General features: G+C 31.9%; 1 pseudogene; it reads left to right on the forward strand.

The window, feature by feature from the left end:
- Positions 1-147: 147 nt before the first annotated feature.
- Positions 148-2,672, forward strand: LOC107898236 (thaumatin-like protein 1; annotated as a pseudogene).
- Positions 2,673-11,992: the final 9,320 nt, after the last annotated feature.

Consider the following 11,992-nt stretch of genomic DNA (forward strand, 5'->3'; position numbering starts at 1 on the left):
TGAACCCATGACCTCCAACATAGAATCAAAGCCCCAAACCACTAAAGCTAATACTTAATTATGACAAAATTTAACAAATCATATATTCAAAATTTAGGGCGTTACACCTATACCAAGCCACGCTCCTGCAGAATTGATTATCTCAAAATGCCAGCAAGCTATCAACCTCCTAAATTCCTAGAGTTTGATGGAAAAGGGAAACCACGGCAACATGTTGTTCATTTCGTGGAGACCTGCAATAACGCTGGAATTGATGGTGATCTCATGATGAAGTAATTTGTTCGGTCACTAAAAGGAAATGTCTTCGACTAGTACACTGGCCTTGAGCCTGAAACAATTAATAGTGGGAACAACTTCAATGCGAGTTTCTCAATAGATACTACAACACTCGTTGCATTTTTAGCATGATCTAGTTTATAGCTACACTAAAATGGAAAGATAAACTAGTCATTGACTACATCTACCATAAGAGGAATTTGAGTCTGAATTGCAAGGAAAAATTGTCTAAATCTTCAACCTTCGACATGTGCATCTAAGGAATAAATTGGAGGTTGTGCTACATTTTTTAAGGTATCAAGTTAAAGTCCTTTGAAGAGTTAGCTACTCGAGCTCATGATATGGAACTGAGTATGAAAATTATTGGAAATCTAGAGTCTCTAGTCCTAGAGCCAAGAAAAGGGAAAAAGAAGCAAGAAATTCACAAAAGGGGTAGTACCATTCCCAACAAAAGAGAAAGCAAGCAATCTATGACTGTTAACTCTAAGTCCCTTAAGGTGTCTTCAAAGTCTAAGAAGTCTCGAGAAACAAAGCCTTCCCCATCTCAAGTTAGAAGTAAGGGGAAATTTAATCTAAAGGAGAGTCAAGAAAATAAGTACCCCTTTCCCGATTCTGACATCATAAGTATGTTGGAAGAACTTCTTAAAAACTGGTTATTTTAGTTGCTAGAAATGTAGCGGCCAGAAGAAGCTGATAAAGTTGATGATTCAAACTACTGCAAGTATCATCGCTTGATCAGCCACCCTCTTAAGAAGGGATTTTTATTGAAGGATAAAATTCCAAAGCTCTATAAAGATAGAAAATTTGAGGAGGAAGAAGTAGTGTCATCACACCTGACTTAAGTCAAAACGGCTTCTCAACTAGATTTGATGATAAAGTTTGGCTATTTTGATCCCATCATTCTAACCCCATATGTGAGTTGGATAGTCAATCTGCAAGAGACTAGGAGCAAACATCTTTCTCGAAAAGATAATCATGATGATGGTTGGACACTTCTCACACATGGAAAAAGTTGAAGGAAGTATCCCCAAAGCCATTAAAAGTCTTGATATCAACCAAGTTAACAAATCCTAAAGTGTCCCAAAGAAAGAAAAAGACCACTAGGCATGTGAACTCAAGAAAATTGATGGCACTGAATGAATTCATGGCATACTATAGTTAATTATATTGTTGGTAAGCTAGAATTGATGTCTCTAGCTGAATATTGAGAACTAATTTAGTTTTATCTATACTATTATTGATTGAGTTTAATGGCATAGGTTAAGCAACACTATTTCCATTAAAAAATAAATTATAATCTAAAATTAATATACATACACTATTTATGTATTTCAATATATAAAAATTTACATGCCCATTGATTGAGTTTAATGGCATAGGTTAAGCAACACTATTTCCATTAAAAAATAAATTATAATCTAAAATTAATATACATACACTATTTATGTATTTCAATATATAAAAATTTACATGCCCTGCATTAATTTTTTTCTATAACTACCTATAATTTTTAAGATGACAACGCATATATACATATATACATATAAAAAAGAGATTAAAGGCAAAAATAAGAAGAAGAAAAACCTAAAAACGTTAGTGATGGAAGTTCATCTTTGCACTTTCTCTGACCATTTTTTTCTTCCATGGTGGATAATTTTACTCATTTGAATTCAACTGGCATCCAATTCTGACATCTATATTTGTAAATTCTTACCTGATAAAGTTTTTTTTTTATTTTATTTTATTTGTTGCAGGGGCTCATACATCTATATTTACATTCACTAACAACTGCCCTTACACAATTCGGCTAGCATCTCTAACAGGACAAGATCCTCGAAAGCTTCATCAAATTTAAATGTCCCGACCCCATGGTCGAGTCGTGTTTGGGGTCGAACCTAATGCGCAGACACAAATGGGAAGTTCCAGAGTTCCACAGCGGACTGTGGACCCGATCAGATTACATCAATGGTGCCGGTGCAATCCCACTAGCATCAGTGATAGAATTCACCTTGGCAACAAATGTTGGACAAGATTTTTACGATGTTCGCCTCGTTGATGGCTTTAACTTGCCTCTTTCAATCACCCCACAAGGCAGACCAGCCAGTTGCAGTGCCACGAGTTGCGCAGCCAATGTGAATGCAGCTAGTCACCCGGAATTGCAAGTTAAGGGATCGGATGGAAGTGTTATTATCTGCAAGAGAGCATGTTTGGCTTTTAATCAACCCCAATATTGTTGCACCAGCACTTATAATATACCATCTACTTGCCATCCAACACAATATTCGAAGATCTTTAAGAGTCAATGCCCTTAGGCTTATAGTTATGCTTTTAATGATAAGAGTAGTACATTTACATGCAGTGGTGGAGCTAATTATCTCATAACTTTTAGCCCTTGAGGAGAATTTTTAAAAAAATAATAATATTCCAAAATTTGAATATTCAAATTAATTTATTTAATCATTAGTACTAATAAAATCTTTATGTTGTTAATTGTTACTTTATTTTCTTAGTACTTATTAACTAAAAATGCTTAATCCAAAAAAAAATAAAAATGTTAAATAATTAATTAATATTAATGGTTTGTTTGTTGTCTTCATGGACACAATTAATCTATATAGATTACCTTTTACCTACTATGGGTGACAAAAGAATTCTTTTTATAACTTATAATTATGTTATTAGAGTAAAACATAATTTTCTTAAAAAAATTTTAAGATAAAGATAAATTTAAAAATAATAATATTTTAAAAGTAATTATATTTTGAAAAAATAAAGTAGGTTTTTTTAGTGGGTGGCTTGTTTTTTTAGTAGGATCCTACCCCCATTCGCTACGCACCATCTCCGTTCATCCCTACACACCAAATAGTGTAATAAATACCCATCCAACCCTACACATCGCAATAGTGAGCTTATGTCACTTTCAGAATAGTGTAGTCAAGTTGGCAGAAATAGTGCAGTAACCCGCCAGAATCAGATAAGTATGGTCAAGCCACCAAAATGCAAATAAGCTACCAGAATCAGATATGGGTGGTTGAGCCACCATAATAGTAGTCAAGCTGCCAGAACAGATATGTGGTTAAACCATTAGATAAGGCAAATCATTAAACTACCATCAGTTACTCCGTCACAGTATCATATCCCAACCCAATGCACATGCTAACAAAATACATACTTAGATGTGCATAGACGAATCATGCTTTAACAGATCATAACATGCTAACAGAATTTCTCAGATTGCAAATCAAATGTAAAATTCATCACAAACATGTCAGAATCACTTATAGAAGAACACCTTTCACTGGGAGACCGACCGATGTTCCTCATGCCCAATTCTAATCTGATTCGCCTAAATCAAGTCCTTCAAACAACTTTTGCACATGAGTTAACGATTGATTTTAAGAATTATCAAGATTATCAAAAGATCTGTCAAGAACCGAAAAAGATTGATTAATCAATCAAAAGATCTTTGTAGATTAACAAGATTACGGGATTACAAGTTCTACTTATTGAAATGATTGTATTTGCCGAGCTTTGATAGAGATACGAAGGCTATCGATGATGAATTAAACAACAGGTAGAAAAACAATTTAACAAGGATTGATTTGATATGAAAAATAAAGATTTTCAACAGCAAAAAGACGCAAAATATGGTATAAAGAAGAGGACAAGAAAGGAAAAAGAGAAGAAATAGAGAAGATGAAGAGCAATTCTATTAGGATTTGAAAAGAGGGTAAGTGAGGACCAAATAGGAAATTAATTGATTTAATACCTAGGGTTTACAAACCCTAGGGGCAGCATGGGCAATTTAAAATTGTTCGGAACTAAAAAAAATGGAAGTGGAAAGAGTGTGGCTCAAACTTGGGTCAACAAGAGAAGCAAATACAACAGGTATTGACCAAAAAAATTTAACAAAATGCAAGGTAGAGGGACTTTACCATGAATCGATTGATTTTATATGACTTATTTCCAACCATTTAATTGCTTTTATTCGGACATGGGGTTGAGGGTGATTTTTTTTTATTTCACGTTCCCAAATAGGCATGCTAGATTATGCATTTCATCTATCTATATATAGAGATAAATAGATTGACCTATAGGTTCACACACAATATCTTTCTATACATAGTGATAGTATCAACTCATATGGCCATGTTCGATTCGGTGGAATAAAAATAAAATAGAAATGGAAGGGAAGCAAACTTTTAATCATTAGGCCTGAAACCTATTTCTGATTTAGTTTTTACTCCTAACCTTATTTATTTTAGTGTGGTTTTTATCCTAGGTTGCTGAAAATAAAAAGAGGAGAAATGAGAGAAAGGTAGCTTAAACCTAGGATCTCTAGAGAGGGTACTAACTACTTAACCAATAAACCTAATTCATTTCTTGATTAATTATTTCAATTAACCCCCTATATTTTGGGACGTGATAATTTTTTAGGAAATTCAGTAAAAATTCTAAACAAAAACTAATGTTATAAAAATATTATAAAAATAATATACGCAACATTGAGTTCTAGAGCAATTCTTTGGATGAATTTGTCACCACTAATTATCTGGTGCCTAAGCATTTTAAAGAGTAATGTTTTATACGTTGGATTTATTCTCCATACGTTGCATGTGTTGATTGTATGTATTAATTAAAATATATTATATTAAATTATTAAAAATTGGTACAATTTTTGTAACATTTCATAAATAATATTATTGAAAAAGTAAAAATAATATAAATATTTAATTTCTATAATGATGATAGTTTAAATTATAATCAATATAAATTAAGATAAAAAAAATCCATATTTAAAATAAACTTGAATGATTTGATATTACTCCAATTATGATTTTAGCATTAATCTTAAAAAAGAGTTAGTCTATGTAAATTGAATTATTAAACAAAAAAAATTACATAAAAAAGTTGTATAAAAAATACGCTGATTCAAAAAGAAAAAAAATGCAATTGGTAACTAAATTAATAAATTAATCTATATGATTTCGATAATATCATTAATATCTTTGTCATTTATTTATTAAGGAAGGAAATATTTTTTTATATATTATATATGAAATTCAATTTTCAATAGTTAAAAAAAATGAGTGAATGAATGAATGTGTAAATTTTAAATTTTATGGACTTGAAGCACATATTTATATTTTTCCAACGTTAGATATTAAAAATCATATATAAGGACTTAATATTAATAAAAAAATTAAAATTGGACTAAGTGTGTACATATTTATATTTTATTCGTAATTTATGACTAAATCAATTACATCAAAGATTATTGACATATATGATCCTTGTTATATGAATGAGTATTCAATTATAACAAAGGGGATCATTACTCTGATGATATAACATAATAAAAGGTTCTTCTAACTCACATAATGAAGCGAGAAAAATAGCTAAAAATAGCTAAAGAATAATAAGAAAAAAAAAGATAGAATTGAACAATCGTACAGACATTTTTTTTGCATTACATACGGCTTTACAATGGAATTATCTTTTTTCTTTCATCGAAAAAAGAAAAAGAGAAAATATAGAGAGCGTCTATTAGACCCAGATCACTAAATAATTCAATTACCACCCTTCTTTTTTTTCTTTTTTTTTTGGAAAAGTTCAAAAATACTATGATGGCTTCGTTGCTTTATATTTTTATTTCGTCTGTAATTCAGCAATCCCAAAGTTTCTTTTTTTCAAAAAAAAAAGAAAGAAAAAAATAGTCTTTTTTTTTGTACTCTTTTATTTTATAACATAAATATTGTTATAAATATTGTTAATAGCCTCTAGTGTGAAAAGCAAAAAAATTTGTGAGGTTGAGATGGGCCCACGAAAGCTAAGATAAAATTGGAAATGACATTTCTCTCGTACTACTCTTTCGATACATAATCTAATGTTTTGAAAAAAAAAGATTCTTTAACCAGAAAGAATTCAGTTCAGATGAAGGATACCTATCCAGACGTTTTCACAACTCAATCATGTATGATGGAATCATCAAAGATTTGACCTTTCTGAACTCTGTCTGCAACTCACTATAGGCTCAGGAAACAAAGAGAAGATGTGCACGAACGAGATATCTAGCAACAAGAAGAAGGAAAAGGTTTGAATAGAGGAACTCCTGAACATTTGGCGATCTTAGATGTGTCGATATCAATGGTGACTCATTATTTCGATGAATCATTTCTTCAGACATAAGAAAATTATGTAAACACTTACTCGAAATCTCACTTATCAGATTCTATTGTGGAAGACACAATTTTTTCAGAAGAATTCGCCATGATATATCTGATCCATGCATAATATCATGAAAGATGGATACAAATTTTTTACTGCTACTTAGTATCGGCAATAGGTCTGAAAAAGTATCTAAAAATATCAAATTTAGAAGCCTTGTCAATTGGGAAACTTTGTGTCATGGGACTAATGAAGGGGATCTTGGATTTTGTAATATGGCTCAAATGAACAATAGCATTCTTTTTAAGAAGTGCTATATGTTGGTGGCTCATACGAATCAACTATGGGTACAAGTTCTTCGAGCAAAGTATAAGGTTGATAGTAAAATTTCAGAGGTTTTTTATCCGAGAAATGGCTCTCGGCTATGGAAAGGTTTATGCAAGGTTTAGGGTGAGGCTTGAAATGGAATTATTTGGGTTCAAGGTAATGGGCGATCTGTGGATTTCTAGAGAGAAGCTTGGCTCTAGGACAGCGAGGCTCTTGCGACTTATGTGTCACAACTAGACTATTAAGGAAATGCTCGCTAGCATTCCACTGCTGGAGTAATCCAATCAATAAAGACATGTTAACTAAATTTTATAATTTAAATATTGAGGATTGGCTTAGTCTTAACCTCACCAAAACTTGGTTGTTTTCCAATAATGTGGAAGATTGAGATATCTTCTTTGCGGTCACGTGTTGGTCTTTGTGGAAAAAAAATGATTGTATTTCCAAAGCTGGCTGTATGGATAATGAAGGATACATTTATTGTTGCATGAGATATAAAGAAGAGATTGTATATGTCAGTCAACTGAATAAGGGGCAAGGGTCCACAAGTCGGAGAAAATGGACGCAGATTTCATGGTCTCCATCACCAGTGGGAAAATGGAAAATTAATGTGGATGGTGGCTAAAATTTGGAATATGGGATAGGTATGGCTGGTGGAGTGATCCAAGATGCAAATGATTTGTGGTGTTTTGAATTTACAAGTAACATAGGGTTGTGTAGCGTATATGAGGCAGAACTCTGGGGCATACTTGATGATCTTGAACAGGCTTGGAAGCTTGGTTGTCGAAATGTGTTGTTAGAATCAAATTGTTTGGAAGCGTTGCACCGTATTAAGGGAAACCTGATAATTAATTAGCTAGAATCGCATGTCATAAATGCTATTCGATATTTGTTAAGGCATGATTGGAATGCCAGCTTAACTCATGTGTATCGAAAATGCAATTGGCTGACTCATTGTTTAGCAAAGGCTGCAGAAGGAATGGACATTGGCTTTCACCTTTGGTCTCAACTCCCTAATTTTGCTCTGAATGTGCTATATGAAGACCTTACTGGTGCTCTTAAATTAATTATTATGTAATAATTTGGAATGTTCATAAGAATAATAAAGTAATGATTATCCTTTTATGGAAAAACATGCCTAGTATACTAAATATATGCACATCTGGGTGAAAAATTATATACATTTTGAAAATTAAAAAAAAAACCTTATATATGCATCGTCTTTTTATATATAAAAAGACCTAGAAAGGCCAAAAAAACTCAATTAATAGCATCAAACATTAAAAATTCAAGAATTTCCTTGGGATAATCCATGCTAAAATTCCAACAGCAACTGTTTTTTAAAGCAAAATTACAAAGAAAATCAGCCACTTTGTTGCAACTTCAGTTAGCCCATTTCACTTTAACCAAATATAAAATTGTCCAGCTTCATGCAGGCTTTATCCATGCATTGCCCCAAAATAGTAATGTCCATCCCTCTCTTTTTAATCTTGTTGACCAAACTAGCACAGTCAGACTCAAACGCTGCCTTCGGGATATTTAAATCACCTGCCACTTTCACACTTTCTTCAAAAGCTATCAACTCAGCCAACTCAATATCTATAACAATTTCTTTAAAACTCCCACTCCCACCCAGTACGAAGCCATCAGGATCCCTAACAATCATCCCATAGCCCATCTTTTCATTAGAAACAGTAGCATCAAAATTGATTTTTGCAAAACCGCAAGGGGGCTTCTCCCATTTCTTACAAGCAGGGGTAATAGGTAGCATCGGGGTGTTAACAACGTTGTGAATCCTGAAGTCATGGCAAAATGTTTTAGCCAGGGATTTAAATAGCGTTTCGATATCGAAATATTTGCCGCTATATAGCAGTAGCAGCGCCGTCTGAAACCGCTACTGCTGAAAATAGCAATGTGAAGCGAAGTCACACCGATAGCGGTGGATTATGACAGCAATTTAACGGGTAACGGCTAATTGTGGCAATAACGGGCCGCTATTCCTGTTATTTTTCGTTACAGTAAATTAAAAAAAAATCCATCTCGTCTAAACAAAAATCAATAGAAACACAATAAAACAAAAGGGAATATATTCCCCTACATTCAAAATCAGAGAGTTTTCAACCAAAAAAGTAAAAAGAAGTCCAAATAAACAGAAAAAAGCAATCAAAACTCAAAAGCAATAGAAAATATGAAATTCTATTTCTCAAATTTCGGCAAACAACATAGCAGCAGATGAAAGCGAGGAGCCGAGGACTTGAATCTGAAAAGCAAACCCTGCCCTGATCACTTGCACATTCAGAGATTGATAATTTTCAAGTAAGTACCTAAAATTTTGTCTTGATTCTTGCTTGCATGTCTTGAATCTGCAGTGTAAATATGTTCTTTAGAGCTGGAGGCTACTGGTTAGGGAATAGAATCGTTTCATTTTCATTTGATTTTTTTGTTTTTGTTTTGGTTTATGCTACCCTGTTGTGTTTTTTCTTTGGTTCTCGTTTTACTCATTAATTAGGGGCGGCCACCGTCCGTTTTATCCACTAGAAAAGAGCCAACTGTTGTACATGCCCTCAGTTTCTGTCAATTTTTTGATAAAGTAAATTGTTAAAAATTTTCTTAAAACAATTATTAGAAAATTCCTTTATTAAATTTAAAATATATATAAATCTTTGGACACGGTTTTTAATATGACATGTAATAAAGTCTTTATAGTTAATTTTCCCTTTAAGTCCCTTGAGTCTTTGTTATCTTCTTTGTTCCAAATAAATGAATAGGCCAATGCGCAAATTTAGTCATTAAATATTAAATTTTCCTAACTAATATGGAATATGAGACCTGTGCAAAATTAACCTGTACTTTAGGGATGAAGGGAGAAGGCACAACCAGCATATTCCAAGAATTTGATATGCAAAGTAAAGGAGAATTTGATATGCAAAGTAAAGGATGTGAGTTTTCAGAGGAGAGGATGATAGAGTTTCTCTTCAGTTTTTCTTCTTTCTAAGTTTTGTGTGTTTAGGGATTTAAGAACAGAGGCGTTTTTGCAGTTTCAATTCCTTTTTCCTTTATTTTTTTCATTTTTATTTTCATTTACTCTTAGGCAAAACCGAGGCACCGTCTTGACAGGTGTTAGGATCAATTTTTTTGATTAGTGTACTGATTATTAAATATTCTCTTTTAATGCATTCAGATTTTTATTTCAAAAAAAATCACTAAAAAGTTATAGATTAATAAGTTAGAATTGTTTGGAGAGATTTTACTGAAAATGAAAATTACTTTGACGACAATCATATTATTATATTTTTTTAATATGAAAGCTTCAATCTTATCAGATTTATAATTTTACTTTATATGTTATTTTTTAATTAATATTATAATTATAATTTATAATGATAATTATTTTTTATTTTTTATTATTTTAAAATTTCATAACTTTCATTACTCAGGGTTTGTTTAGGGTTACACACAAAATTAATGAAAAATTATAACCTCTGTTGCTTGGGGTTTGCTTAAGGTTACACACAAAATTAATGAAAAAATTATAGCCTCCATCACTTATGACTTGTATTATAAAAAGTAAAAAATCAAGACAAATTAATTCATTGTGTTTTTCTTTATCAAATTTGATAGATGACTTCAATTCAACATTAGATAAATATCTATTGATTTTAGTTTGCATAATATGGAAAACTTGAATTTTTAAATTTGATCCAATTTGAATTTAAATTTTATTAAGATGGAACAAGACAAACTATTTATACCAAAAACTTTGGAACCAAGTAATAATGGGTTATGGTGTACTGTTGTTTTTAATAAATAAATAAATTATGTATGGATTATGCAATAAATTTAAATTTTCCATGTTAATGATGTTTACTTTTTTTGTATTATATTGTTGATAATATAAGTAATGAGTTGCTTATATTTCTAAATATAATTTTATGTTTCTTATATATAAATAAAAATAAAGCATGCCACCATGTGAAGAGTTCCCGACTAAAGGATTGGAGGGTGCACCAAGTAATGATATAGGTTGGCACTTTGGAACTCCAATGCCAAATGTGAAAGGAAATATCGTATTTAAACTTTATGGTAAAGTTGTGAAAGGAGGATAACACGATTTAAAGAGCACATTGCTCATAAAACCGGCAATGTTGCACCATGCCCTAATGTTACTGGTATATGATACTTTATTATTATTATTATTATTATTAAATGTTATTGTAAATTTATCAATAAATATTATATATAATTGATAATAATATAAAGTGTGAATTATTTTTATTTTATTAATAGGTGTCATTAGAGAAAGTATGATGAATATACTGAAAGAAAGCAACACAAAGAAAATAGGCAAAAAGAGGAGAAAAGTTGAATTCTTATCTCAATTAATAGAAGAAGAGGATGAACACGAGGAATTCATTGATGAGGTTTCTGCTATAAGGCAAGCAACTGGAGAAAGTATCCAATCACAGCATGAGTGGCATAGAAGGGAAGAATTCAGACGAAGTACTGATGGTTGGGATGACATTTATGAAGAAGGGCGATCTTCTCATGGATCGGCTAGAGAATATCATAGAGAAAGAACAAGTAAATCCATCCTAAGTGAGTCTAAGTTTACCTTAAGGGGAGCTATACTTGAATTGGTTAGAAGCAAAAGTTCAAAGCAACCAAAGGTCAATGACTCTTTTTTAAAGAGTTTTCGAAGGAAGATAGGTGAAGCGGTATCTAAATTTTTAATATATGAAAGACTTCCTTTTCAATTAGCAAACTCTCCATGGTTGTATAACTTAATTCAAGTGTCAACAGAAGTTGGACAAGGTGTAAAGCTCCCAACACCTTATGAGGTTTCAGATGTGTATTTGGAGTCAGAGTATCAACGAGTTCGTAATTGGGTAAATGGACTAAAGACTCGTTGGAAGGAATTGAGTGCAACTCTAACCTGTGATGGTTGGACCAACCGTTTGAATCAAATGCACATCATTAATTTCCTTGTTTATTTCATTAAAAGGAACCATTTTTTGGAAATCGATAGATGTCTCAAGTGTCCGTAGTAGAGATTTTGAATTCTACTACTGTTTGTTAGATTCAGTTGTAGAAGAAATTGGAGAAAATTACATTGACCAAAAAGTGACTGGTAATGAGGTAGCAATGAAAGCTACTAGAAAAAAATTAATGTTGAAAAGAAAACATCTATATTGGACCTCATGTGCAGCTCACTGTTTAGATT

This window comes from Gossypium hirsutum, chromosome D04 (genome assembly GCF_007990345.1).
Source record: "Gossypium hirsutum isolate 1008001.06 chromosome D04, Gossypium_hirsutum_v2.1, whole genome shotgun sequence".
NCBI lineage: Eukaryota > Viridiplantae > Streptophyta > Magnoliopsida > Malvales > Malvaceae > Gossypium > Gossypium hirsutum.